Source organism: Lissotriton vulgaris, unplaced genomic scaffold (assembly GCF_964263255.1).
Source record: "Lissotriton vulgaris unplaced genomic scaffold, aLisVul1.2 SCAFFOLD_2166, whole genome shotgun sequence".
Taxonomy (NCBI): domain Eukaryota; kingdom Metazoa; phylum Chordata; class Amphibia; order Caudata; family Salamandridae; genus Lissotriton; species Lissotriton vulgaris.
Window position 1 is genome coordinate 99,530 of NW_028248796.1, and position 13,532 is coordinate 113,061.

The window sequence follows — 13,532 nt, forward strand, 5'->3', positions numbered from 1 at the left end:
GAAAAAAGTGCAGGAGAGACCATGACGAAGGATCACTTCTGGTCCGAGCCTGAAAGAAAAACAGAGCCGTAATATACAACCCCAAAAACCTTGTAAAGGCAGCATCACATAGGGTGGGGAAAAAATCAATGCAAGAAACATTGCAGATCATAGCAAAGCAAAATGCAACATAAACAATGCAGTAGAATACAAATGGGTGGGATAATCCTCGCCTCCGTGTCCTTAATAGAATTGAAAATTCTTGTCACGAATGTTTGCAAATTTTTAATTCTATGGCAGGACAGGAGGCTCAGATTATGCTTGTTCAAAGCTTGTCCACCACAACAGAGGCAATATCCACAATGGGTTTGAAATAATACGTCTTAAACACAGTATCAGAAGACCAATCAGCCGTCTTCACAATGTCATGCAAACTCACACCAACATGAAAAGCCTTAGAGGCCATGGCACCCCTCGCGGAATGAGCTCCAAAAATGGAGACATCAATTCCTGCCTCCGACATAAGCCAGCATACCCAACGAGCCAGAGTAGCTGGCGCCACAGGCTTAAATGGTTTTTGCAATGCAATCAACAACTGTCCAGATAAATCCTGACGAAAAGGAGCAGTACTCACCTCATAATCTTTTATGCAACGGACCACACACAACTGTGGGTTGTGAGGAAAAGCTGGTTAAGTGACAGTAGACAGATTAGTATTTGTACGTCTGGAAACCGTAAAAGTAACGCCTTCCGGGGAAAAAGAACGACCCGCGAGTTCCAACGCGCGTACGTCCGAGACACGTTTACAAGAGACCAAGCATAAAAGCATTGTCAATTTCGCAGACAATTGCTTACGAGACAAAGAAGCGTTGGGAGGCCAAGCTTCCAGAAAACGTAACACAACGGAGACATCCCAAAGAGCTACATACTTCGGACATGGCGGCTTAGCCATCCGAACTCCCCGAAGCAATGTAGAAATTAGATGATGTTCCCCAATAGGCTTCCCGTCTACAAAATCATGGCCCGCAGAGAGAGCGGAGCGAAAAGAATTGACAGTTCTGTAAGCAGAACCAGAAGAAGCGATGGAAGCAAGAAAATTAACAACTAAAGAGACATCTGCTGAAGCGGGATCCAGGTGTCGTTCAGAACACCAATCACACCATCGACGCCAAGCTGACGCATAACGCTTGCACGTGTTGGGGGCCCAGGCTTCCTTGATAAATCTCTCAGCGTCTCCAGATAAGCCAGGGACTTTCCAGCGTTCCCCGAAAGACGCCACGCCACCAGACGGAGCTGGCTCGACAGGATCAGAGGATGTGGACGGAGCAGAGGATCCAACAGCAGGTTCCACTTCGTTGGAAGCAGGAACGGAGTCGAGCAACTCCTTTCCAGAAGATCCAGAAACCACGCTTGAGCCCTCCAAAGAGGAGTTATCAGAATGATCTCCGATTGAAACTGCTTCGTTCTGGCCAAGACTCGCAGAATCATCGCGAACGGGGGAAAAGCATAGCAAAGCTGAGGAGGCCAAGTCTGGAGAAAGGCATCCGTGGCCAGAGCCTCCGGATCCGGACGCCAGCTGTAAAACGAGGGCAGTTGAGCATTGAGGCGAGAGGCAAAGAGATCGATCCAAGGTGGACCCCAAAGGCGAGACAGATTCCGAAATACCTGGGGGTGAATCCGCCAATCGCTGAAGTCCAGCAGATGGCGAGAGTTCCAGTCGGACACTTGATTCTGGCGACCTGGGAGATACTCTGCAATAAGAGTGATCTTCCTCTGAAGGCAGAAATGCCAGAAATCCTTCGCAATCTCCGCTAACAGTTTCGACCGTGTGCCCCCCAGTTTGTTCACATACCTCACCGCTGAGATGTTGTCCATGCGGAGCAAAATGCAACAGCTGGTGGCCTGAGGAGCAAGGCTGCGGATCGCAAAAGATCCCGCCAGAAGTTCCAGGCAGTTGATGTGAAGGGCTAATTCGTCCTGAGACCAACGGCCGCCCGTCGTCATGTCTCCACAACGGGCTCCCCAGCCCCACAGACTCGCATCCGATTCCAACACCAAATCCGGAGTCGAGCCGAACAGGGCTTTCCCGTTCCAGGCCTCCATGTGATGGAGCCACCACAACATCTCCGACTTCGCGTCCTGTGACAGAGGAACAAGGTCGGAATAACGAAGACCTTTCTGCAGGTGCCGGATCTTGAGTCGTTGCAGGGCCCGATAATGTAAGGGACCTGGAAATATCGCCTGAATGGAAGAGGCCAAGAGTCCGACAATCCGAGCGATCGACCGCAAAGACACGTTTGGTGTGGACAACAGTAACTTCAATTCCCTCTTGATAGACCTGACCTTCTGGGCAGGCAAGAGAAGTTGGCAAGATACCGAGTCCACCAGGAAACCCAGAAACTCTATCGATTGAGTGGGTTGCAAATGAGATTTCTGAGGATTCACTAGAAATCCGAGAGATTGAAGTAGATCGATTGTCCACGATAAATGGGAACGCAGTTGCAGCGGGCACTGAGACATCAAAAGAATGTCGTCCAGGTACACGATCAGCCGCACCCCCCGCGCTCGCAGCGATTCCATAACCGGTCTCAGGAGCTTCGTGAAGCACCATGGAGCGGACGATAGGCCGAACGGGAGAACTGTGTATTCGAACCACTCCCCTGACCACTGGAACTGAAGAAAGCGTCGATGAGGCAGAAAGATGGGAACGGACAAGTAAGCGTCCTTCAAATCCAGGCGAACCATCCAGTCGCCCTTGCGAAGAAGATCCCTGAGAAGATGGATGCCCTCCATCTTGAAGTGGCGATAGACCACCCCGTTGTTGAACTCCTTGAGGTTGAGCACAAGGCGAGATCTTCCCCCTTTCTTCTCCACCAGAAACACATTGCTGACGAACCCCTGTGGATGTAGGGTCGTTCGCACAATGGCCCCTTTGAGAAGAAGAGAATCGATTTCCTTGGAGATCACCTCTCGATCTCGTTGGGAAAAAACAAGGGGAGAAGGGACGGGACCCTGAAGGGGTGGGTGATAAAACTCGATGTGGTACCCTTGAACTGTCTGTAATATCCAAGCATCGTTTGAGATCGTGCGCCAATTCTCTAGAAAAAACTGCACCCTGCCCCCCAGAACAACACTGTCGTAAGGAATCAAGCTCACCTGTAGAGGAGAAATCTTGTCGACCTCCTTGGTTTCCACCGTAGCCTCCCTTGTTGCCTTGACCACGACCTTTACGGGAGGGGTAGAAGGTTGTCTTTGAACCGGAATAGGATTGTTGTTGCTGCTGACGTTGTCCGCCTCCACCCTGGTGGGACTGTTGGCCTCGTTGTTGACCAGAACCTCGGCCGAACGAACGTCCCCCAGATCGTCCGGCCTTGGCAAAAACCGGGAGGAACGCCCTGCGCAAGGAAGATTGCACCTTGTCAAGGCCACTAAAGGTGGAACTTTGTCAACTCCTTTAAAAATGGTTGACCAAACAGGAGACCTTGAGCCAGAGCACCTGACTCAGACGTTGCAAGTTCAGACAAACGTGGATCCATTTTCAGCAAGATGGAACGTCTACGTTCGGTGGATAGGGCACAGTTCGCGTTCCCCAGGAGACAGACAGCCCGTTGGGCACAACCAATAAGTTCATCGGGGTCAATGCCAGACGCCGACCCCTGAGCCTGATAACCCAGATCCCGAATTTTCGTCAGGGGACCAAGAAGATACAGCAACTTGTCCTGACACAGGCGCCAAGAGCGGTCAATCCCCTTTTTTGGATCTTTATTAAATTTCTTAAGGTAGGTCAAAATCGTTGGGTCGACCTCCGGAGTGTCAGCCAACTTATCCGCCAACTCCGGTCGAGGGCACTCGGAGCGTAACCGAGAACGCACCTCTTGATCGAAAGAATCACGGATGTGGGCTTGGATGTAATCTGCAACCTCTGGAGCAGGGCACCAAATTTTGGAGTTAGGGTGTATGATATCAGTAGGCTCAAAGGTCAAGACCGGTGGATGGGAGGAGGCGTCAACAAAATGTTCTTTGCGAGACTTCTTAGCAGGAGGGGGACCAGAGGGACCTGAAGAAGACGAAGAGGAGGTATCCTCCGTGTCCGGGGGCGGGAGATGGGAGTGACAAACTTTAGCAGGGGCAGACAAAGACTTTGCCAGTTTCATAAAGTCTGACCTGTGAGGATTTTTGGGCGACTTAGAGGAGTGTTTGGAAGCAGAGGATGGAATCCAGCCCTGTTGCTGGGTATAGTCGGTCAAGTGGCACTTCAGCGGCCCAATTCAGCCATGGCGTAGAAAGAACAATGCACACCACTGAGGAAAAATTATATATACTAATATATAAATATATAGATATATATTTATATGCCCACAAAGTATAATAAGCAAAGGTCAGGTTGTAACCAAGCGACCCTGTCAGGGGGGGTGACAGCCCCACGCAAGCCAAAGAGGTAGAGCAAGTACTCGACCAAAAAACAACAAAATGTAGGATGTGGAGGGACCAGCTTGCGTAGAAAAGACACCCTAGGCAACGCCTCTAGAGATTATACAGCCCAAAACCCTTTCGTGAGGTAGAGGGCGTCAGGAGGGGCTCTCTGGCAGGCAGTGGGCAGAGGCACAAGAAGAAAACGCCGCCTCGCAGCGTGTCCGGGCTCCCTGTCACACGGAGCGTCAACAAATGCCAGCGCTAGCTGGGAACCATGATGGCCGCCTAGATTCTCGGCTCCGCCGACCTTCACGCTTTCCTCCACTATCCTGCAATCTATCCTGTAACCGAGCCCAGCCTGAGCCCAGCTTTGAAACGGGGAACTGATCCTGAGTGCAATGGTGTGCTTCTCGGCTTGTTCCTTGCGGTATCGGCAGTGATATGCCTTCGCTTCTTCCCCGGTCCTTTGCTGCGGAACGTCCGGGTCTTTGTCTGTGCACATGGCCGGAACCGACCCTGACGACAGCGGCTATCGTAGATGTGGCGGAGCCGATCGGCCGGTGGGGAATTGTTGCGCTGTGCCTCCCACTGCAGCGTTCTATCCTGGCCCGCGATCCTGCTTGCCTGGACACATTGTAACTGAGAGGCGTACTTTGTATCGATTCCCGGCTTGGAAACGACTTGAACAGCTCCCTCGTCTACCCTTGCTCTGCAGCAGACGCCATTTTCTACATCGCGCATTTAGCGCTTGACAGTGAAGACCCTAGACCACGGCCGAGGGTCCGGATAATTGCTGATCCTTTCGGTCCTGTATGTGATACCGCAATGCGGTCTGATACCTCTATGCCTCTGGCTCGGCGGTACTCGGGGGGGTTCTCGGCAGGGTGGCCTGCTGGTCACGAGTGAAGATGGCGACCGGACCCAGGAGCTGATACACGTCCGCGAGCCCTGGATAAAGGTAACTGCTGAGTCCTCTCTTCATGGGGCTCCGCGATGTTTTGAATGCTCTGGACGATGTACGAGCTGTCCTGCATGGCAACGCCCGGGATCTGGGGAGCCGTCTTGCTGCTGTTACTCATGCTTGCCGTGGTTCTCCTCCGGTGCTGGACACTGCGCCACACCCTGTCCCGGACCACAGCGACCTGCTTACCCAGATGCCTGCGGAACCGTTGGCGGATCACGGATTGGATTCTGCCGACGTGCTGGCTGTGGTGTCCCGGAGGAGGGCTGGTGTTCGCGCCTTCGTGCAATGGCTGGGATGTCGCCCCCGGATGCCATGTTTGGCGACTCTTCAGTGTTCTGGTGGTGTGGCTCTTCCTTCCTTCTTGAAGCTGGTGCTATCGCTCTGGCCTGCCGCTCTCGGAGGATTTCTGCATTGCCTTGGTCCTTTTTGTGTTGTTTTCAGACGTGCAACGGTGGTCTGGGCAGACTTTGGTGGACGACTCCCCACTCTGTATTGGCCGTCTGGGGCGCCTCTGCTGTCTATGATTGCGGCAACTGCTTCTACTACTGCTGACCACACGGCTAGGTGTTGGAAGGACTTTGGTGGCCGTCTTCCCATTCTGTTGAGGTCCCTTTGTTCAGTTCCTTCTTCTAGGATGTCTATCGTGCAGTTGGACTGCGTCGCTACACCGTACCGTAGGGGACAAGGTTGAGGGTGTCCCCTCCTGAGTCAGGACTGTTCTTCTTGTATTGCTGGGATGCTGATGGACTGCCGGGGATATTGCACGTTGGTATTGTGTTGGTGGCGGGGTCGGGGTAAGGGCGGCCAGAGTAATATGTGCTGGTAGTCTTGGATATACTTGTATGGCCCTCCTCCAGTCTTATGTGAACTGTGTTTTTTCTTTTCTTTTCCTTTTCCCTTTCCTTGTTCTAAATTTCGGGTTTTAATGGGCGACACTGCTAGGGGGGGGAGGGGGGGGGTTGGCCGTAGCCTCCGCATGCGTGCAGGGTGGGGGGTTGGGGGGTGGGGATTTTGTTTTGTATCAGTTTCTATGGGCCTTTTTCTCTTTTCCCTCTTGTTTCTCTTTCATTTTTTCTTCTTTTCGGATTAGTAGGGCTCCTGGGTATAGAGTTGCTCCCCTTTTTTCCACTGATGGTCCTGTGTCTTAGTGGATTTAGATGTTCCACGTCCGTGGGGCGGGCAATGGCCGGTATGTTTTGTTGGACTGTGCTATCATCCTGATTAGAGTTAATGTGTGCTATTTGTTGATTATCATCCTTCGTTCTGTAGCCAACATGCTGGGTTCATTGCCTGCAATGTACTGTCGGTGGATTGTATGCGCCTGATCCTCCTTTTTATAAAATTTAAAACTTAACCTAATTCCTCCTTTACCCGGCGGTCCCTCTCTTCATATGTCGAGTTCTGGACACTAGCTGCTTTTCGTTTTTGGGACTGCTGGGCCGTTCTATCCTTACTTTTTGTGCTCCCAATTGCTTTCGAGGCCGGCCTGCATGGTTGTGGGCCCGTATCTGTATGCTTATGTTGCACAATAAAGGTTTCAAAAAAAAAAAAAAAAAAAAAACCAAATGCCAGCGCGCATGCGCGGTGGCGTGCCTGAAACCCGGAAGAGGAGCAGTGCGCGACACACGCGCGCGAGTCCCCGAGCCCCGGTCCCACTCCACAAAGGACAAGACACGGGCACGAAGCGCCCGAATGCCAAGAGAGGCGACACGCGCTCTCAAGGGAAAACAGAAAACAACGTTCTGACTACCAGAGAAAACGCCAGCGGCAGCGCTACAATCACACTCAAAGCGGCCACAAGTAAGGCATACAGCGAAAAGCGGCGTGCATTAACGGTAGCAAAACAAGAATATAACTGGCAATAAACATGCAAGTAATACACAAGGAATGTAGAAAAGCACTTAACTGGCTGCGAAGCAGCAAAGAAAGAGGAAGTGTTGTCCTCTATGGTGGTTTATATAGTATGTACTCTCTATGGTTGCCTAAGGGCTCATGGGAGTTGTAGTTTGTTTTTTCTTTACTATGTTCCTATTGGCTGCTGTTGGTAGTTAAGAAATCGAGAAAGCATAATCTGAGCCTCCTGTCCTGCCATAGAATTGATGAACGTGCTGTCTTCTGAGCTCACCTTGAAGTCTTTGGAAACCGACCGCCGAAACTCCACCGCTCTCAACGAGTATAAACAGACGCCATGACGTGCGTTAGTACGTGCTAAGTTTAAAGGCAAAGCGACATAACAACCAATCGAGAACACTTAGCAACCGTGAAAACTTTATTGTTACACTCATGTTTTCACGAAATTCGAACCATTAGTGATGGAAGGTAAATTTTAAACCTGATCAGTTTGATATGGGGAAAAAACAAACCTGAATAAATAAAAAGCCCCAATGAGTGCAAAATACGGATTCCCAAAGGTCCTACTATAACTGAAATAACAGACGAGGGACAAACGTTATGCCAATGTGTAACCGATCAGTAACCAACGTCGAAGCAAAGTAATATAAATAAATGATGTGTTTATGAAGCGCTGTGTCCTGTGTGAAGTATGTTCATTTCTCTACCAGAAAAGAACATGTGCAAATCCTTTACATAAACGTATGGTAACAATGAACTCAGCATACAGATGACAGATTCATTGAAGAAATGATTATACAAAACACAATAATTCATAGTGGTCATTGAGGCCCCCCGGAATTATGGTACCTAGATATTTTATCCAAAACGTTTCTCTGCGTGCCAGAGATGTATTAAAATCTAACCCTGGAACTTGATCTACTTTCTCTAAGATGGTAAACCTGATTTGGGGAATTATATGTGAAGTGTTAACCCAATGTGTGGCTAGGAAGGAGTTCAGATTTTTATTGCGAATCATGCTTTTACGTTTGAGGATTCGTGTCTTTATTTTTCTCCAAGTTCTGCCTACATAAACCAGCCCACAAGGGCATTGAATAGCGTATATAACGCCCTCGGTATTACGATCCGACGCGTGTCGCAATGAGATTTTGTTGCCTGTGTGGGGATGTCCAAAGGTGTTTCCTGGAATAATGTTACTGCACTGACCACAGTTCCAACATTTTCTCATCCCTTTGTAACTAGAAGTTCTGGCAATGGGTCTAGGTTTTAGCAGTTCTCATAGATTCTTGGAACGATTATGGGCATACAGAGGTTTTTCTTTGAAAATAGTAATGAAATCTGGTTCTTGCTCAATGATTTCCCATCGAGTTTTAATTATTCTTTCAATTTTGGAAGCCTGTACCGACTGCTTGAGAACAAATACCTCCCGTTGGTTCTTAGATTTATTGGATTTCTTGAGTAGGTCCTCACAGTTTTTCTGTTCTACAGCGAGCCTGGCTTCTAGTAATACGTCCTCTGGGTATCCCCTGTCCTTGTATCTTTTAAGTTGTTCCTTAATCAAGATTTTACTTTGTTCGGGTTCAGATATAATCCTTTTAATTCTGATCAGTTGTGACACTGGTAAATGGTTTTTGAGAGAAGTCGGGTGTGCGCTTGCATAATGAAGCGCGTTGTTGACATCAGTTGGTTGTCTGTTAACTGTTGTGGCCAGTCCTGTGTTTCCTTACCATTGTGACTTGTTTGCTCAGGTTAGACCATCCTTTTGTGTGCTGCCCTCTAACTGGATCAGTGACTCTTCAATTCCCTACTTATCTCTGCAGTGGACAAACATTAAATAGAGATGATTGAGATTGTCAGGCCCAGACTGTTACTTCAGAATAAACAGTGCTCACATCTGTCTGAAGCTAATGTTCTTTTGTTTCAAGAAAGCCACAGTGGTCACCCTTTATTCTTTCATCCCTCGAGGTCCATGCACTCATGTGCCATCCTTCCTATATTCTAGCCTTTCGGATATGCATTGTCATTACTGGGGGAGTGATCCAACACCCAGTCTTACAGGAAGTGCATGTCTTTAAGAAAGGTAGTCTATGAATTAAAATTTTAACCAAAAGACGTCCTCTAAGAAAATCAATGTATGATGTATTTTGTTTGCCGCCAAGCATCATAACTTGCAAAATACTTTGAATCTCACAGTCCGCTTGTCCATGATGGAGGCCCGGAAACAATGTCCAATGTAACCTTCCTGAAACTCAGATCTGCAATTTCCCAATTTTTAAAATCCATCAACGACAGGCAAATCGCCACAGCTTGCAGGAGCTTTGCTTGGGTCTCTATTGTAGTGATGAATAATATCAAAGTCCTTAGGCCGTACTCTGTAAAAAAAAATGGACCACATGATTTACACAGCAGTTGACACGATGCACATGTTAGATTCCATAACTGGCTCTCATATGTATTGTCTTGCACCTCCTTGATCTTAGTTTGTGCTGAAAGTCCTCATTCTTAAATAAATAAATATCCTGCATGCTTTTTAGAGTATTTTTCAGGTTTCAGATAGGGCTTCTTGTGAACTGCTGATACCTCGTCCAACTGCTTGTATTACACCCGCCAGGGCTTCAGATGACAATGAGGGGGAGGGAGCATGTTCAAGAGAGAATCTAGGCTTCTTTAATGTCCTTCTCTTACTTTTGAACTATCCTCCAAAGTCACTTAAAGGTGAAGTTTTGGTCCATTTGTGTAATTGTTCTCACTAAGAATAACAAGCATTTGCAATGCAATAGGTCTCGCAATTGCGAGATTTTGAGTTATTGGCATTGTAAATGACAATGCCTTGTATCTTTGTTTGAAAAACCTGCAGTAATAAAATACAATGTCATTAACAAAGTTAATAGCTCAAAATCTTGCAGTTGCGAGACCTACTGCATTGCAAATGCTGTTTGGATAGAGGAGGGATGGCCATATTGTGGCGGTTGTGGGTGGTGTGAAACAAGAGGTAACACAGGATGGGACGGGGGCCTGAGGCACATAAGCTCAAGTTCATGGCTCCTCCAAGTGTGCTCTACCCCTGCACAGCTTATAGGACTATAGGAAAGAGAATCTGGGGAAATGCATAGCATAGAATTGTCTATCAGTAACTGTAAAGTAAGAGAATGTGTTTCCCTGTGAGGTTCTGGATGATATCACAGTCAACTTGAGTATTACTCTTATTGTCCATTTGATGCCATTTAGAACTGGGTTCTCGTTAGAACTTAATTTGAAGAAAAATACGTGCAGCACCCAAAACTCTGCTCAGAAGCCCATTGTTGGCACTGACGCACAAAAATCAAGACTGCTTAGTCTCCAATCCACCTCATGCCCTGTTTAATCCACTACCAGACACTCCCTGCCCCTTTTTCTCACTCTTACAGGTTCCTGCTTTCTCCCTTTGTGATGTTATTTCCGTTTTTCTCCTTCTTTTACTTTGCGTATTTGCCCTGTCTTCTTGTCGTTTTCCCGTTCTTGTTGTCAGGTAATGTCCGATGATGAAAAATGGGGCCTGTGGGCCCCACCAGTACAAATCAAGTGCTGGTTCTCGCTCAGACACCTTGGTGAAAAAGACCCCGTTATTCAGAGTTACCAATCTCTAGCTCTATATAGTTTTACCTAATGGTCCCTGCAGCACACCTTATAGAAGCATGAGGATTTTATGCGCTTCTCTTCAGTGACAGCCCAGTGCGATTTCCATCACAGCAGCACTGGTGAATTGGAATTGGAATAGGATTTGTAGAGCGCGTGGCTACCCAGCATGAATCAGCAGAATTTAAGCATGCACAATCCAGAACAAATCATGTGAGCAAACAGAGACCTGCTTTAGTTTGTCACTTAGCCTTGTTGCAGAGGAGCGACCATCTAATCGTCTGCACAGCCAGGTAGAGGCAAGCATGGGGTCAATAACCAGAACATCCTCAGTAGATAACAGACTGGAGATTGATTCTTCAACAACCACAATATAATCTGCAACAATGACCCCAAAAACACCACAGATGGACAGAAAGGAGTGGCTGGTCAAAGTGCCTTCTGCAAAGTACGCAGTCCTTGAACAGGACTACATTCTGGCGCTGCATCCCTGAACTCCTGGTGGGGGCTCCATTATCTGCCTTTCTCTCCACTTCCAGCGACACCAAAAACACAGCGTAAAATAATAATGTCACGCACAATGCAGCTACCTCATAAAACCTGAGCAGACTCGAGGTTTCATTGCAGACTTTCAGTAATAAATGGGGTGTCAGCTTTTGTGTTTGTACTCGTGATTCTCCCTCCACCTCTGCTGGGAACACTCCCATAGGGCTTCTGAGGAAAAAGGCTGGCAAAATAGATATATGTTTATTTTAAAAAGCAATATCATCGCATATTCTAAGAGGCAAGCATAAATGCAAGGCCAAAGGCTGCACACAAAGCACACGCATGTAAAAGACACGCCTTTTGTACCAACACCGAGGCAGCTGCGCGGCGCATTCTTGGGTTTACCTGCAGTCCTAATGAGAATCAAGTGCCGGGCGGCAGGCAGTCCACTCCTCTACTCTAACGCCGAGGCTCTCGGTCATGCTGCCGCCTCGGGGAACCCTCTCAAGGTTATTATCCTACGTCATCCTGTGGCGCCTTGAGAAGGGCGGCCGGGGCACGGCACAGTCCGCAGCGCAAGTGCCAGCCCCGCACCGCAGTCTTATGCTGAGCGCTCGTAGACAACCACAGGTGCCTGCCTATGCAGAGTTCTCCAGCCACAGCCATCCAAAGTAAAACACGTGCGGCCGCGAAAGCGAACGTGCTAAGGCCATGTTCTCAAACACAATAGACGCCGTACACGTGCACTTCGCCTGTCTGTAAGGTGCACCCTGAAAGAGATGCCGTGAGCATGCACATGGGCTGTCCGGGCACTAGCTGGAAGAGACGCCATGAGCGTGCACATCAGCTGTCTGAAACAGACGCCGTGAGCGTGCACATCCCTGTCCCCCTCGGCCACCAAACTGACGACAATAGGCGTGCAGCGCATGTGCTGCATCGCCAGGCGAGACCTAAAAATACAGAATACCATTTATTTATTTATTTATTTTGAAAGTTTTATAGAGCGCGAACAAGATCCTTACGGATATCAGAGCGCTTTACAAACAGAGTGGGATAAAAAAAATGAGTAATAATTAAACAAAACATTTGAGAAAAGAAGTGCAAATGGTTACAAAATAAAAGAAAACAAGGTAAGGTAGCAACGGTGCATAGGAGGTCAATATACATAGTCACAGGAGGAAGTGTACTGAGTTCCGAGATTACAATAGTCAAAGTTCAGGTAAATTTGGCTAAGAGGAGAGATTTTACTTCTTTTTTGAAGGATGCCGTGGATGAGATAAGTCTATCATTATTACATTCAACACACAAGACTAGAGCTACAGTAAACAAGAGCCAATCCCTGAGCTTGTGGGGACAAAGGCGCTACATATGGCTGTCCATGTCCTCACTGCTATTCGTCCTGTAGCTTCTTGCTTGTTCCCCTTAGGGAACATCAACAACACTTGTGCCTGAGACTGCACAGATGGTACTACCTGGCGTCCCTGTATGAATATGACTTCCAGCTGTACTTAGAAAAGCTGATCTAAAACCTGGCCCTGATGCTCAGAGAAATGACTAGGCTTGGTGTCATGCCCGAGCTAAGAATTAGATATAAGAAATAGAACTTGCTTTCTTTCACATCTGCTGTGAAACATTATGGAAATCAAGGGATCAAAATACATAGAGACATGGAAATTGTGATTAGGGATAACTAGGGGTCAATGGACTCTAAACTGGTTTGGTGACTGGCAGTATTGCACTAATCAAAAAAAGGTGGTCCTTTTTTGTTAATATTCCAATCCCACGGAAATTAAAGCCCTTTTAAAAGACAGCTGTGAGGAGACCGAAGAGTACTCATCCTCCTCAGAAGATTCCAGATTGTCTCTGGTCTTGAGCCTGTTCAGCCAGAGTAAAAGACGTCCTTCTCTGTCTTTCAACGTTTTTGTAGAAAAAGTTCTACAAACTTTGCAGTCTTTTGCTGAATGGTCCGGATACGGGCAATACAAGCATGTCTTGTGCTGATCTTCCACATGTAATCTCTTCTTTCTACAAGAAGTACATTCTCTGAAGAGACCCTTCTTCTTCTGAGTATCAGCCATAGTCAGACGTGAAGAAAAGAAATCCAAATTTGTGAAGAACTAGGCTATAGTTAGGAAACCTGAGGAGAACTCAGGTGGAGACTCCCTTAGCACAACGTGCGGTAGAAAATCTGAGAGACTGAGGCTCCTGACAGGAAGGTTCTAGA

General features: G+C 47.8%; 1 pseudogene; it reads right to left on the reverse strand.

Annotated features, from left to right (window-relative positions):
- Positions 1 to 304: 304 nt before the first annotated feature.
- LOC147663810 (uncharacterized) lies at positions 305 to 3,515 on the reverse strand (annotated as a pseudogene).
- Positions 3,516 to 13,532: the final 10,017 nt, after the last annotated feature.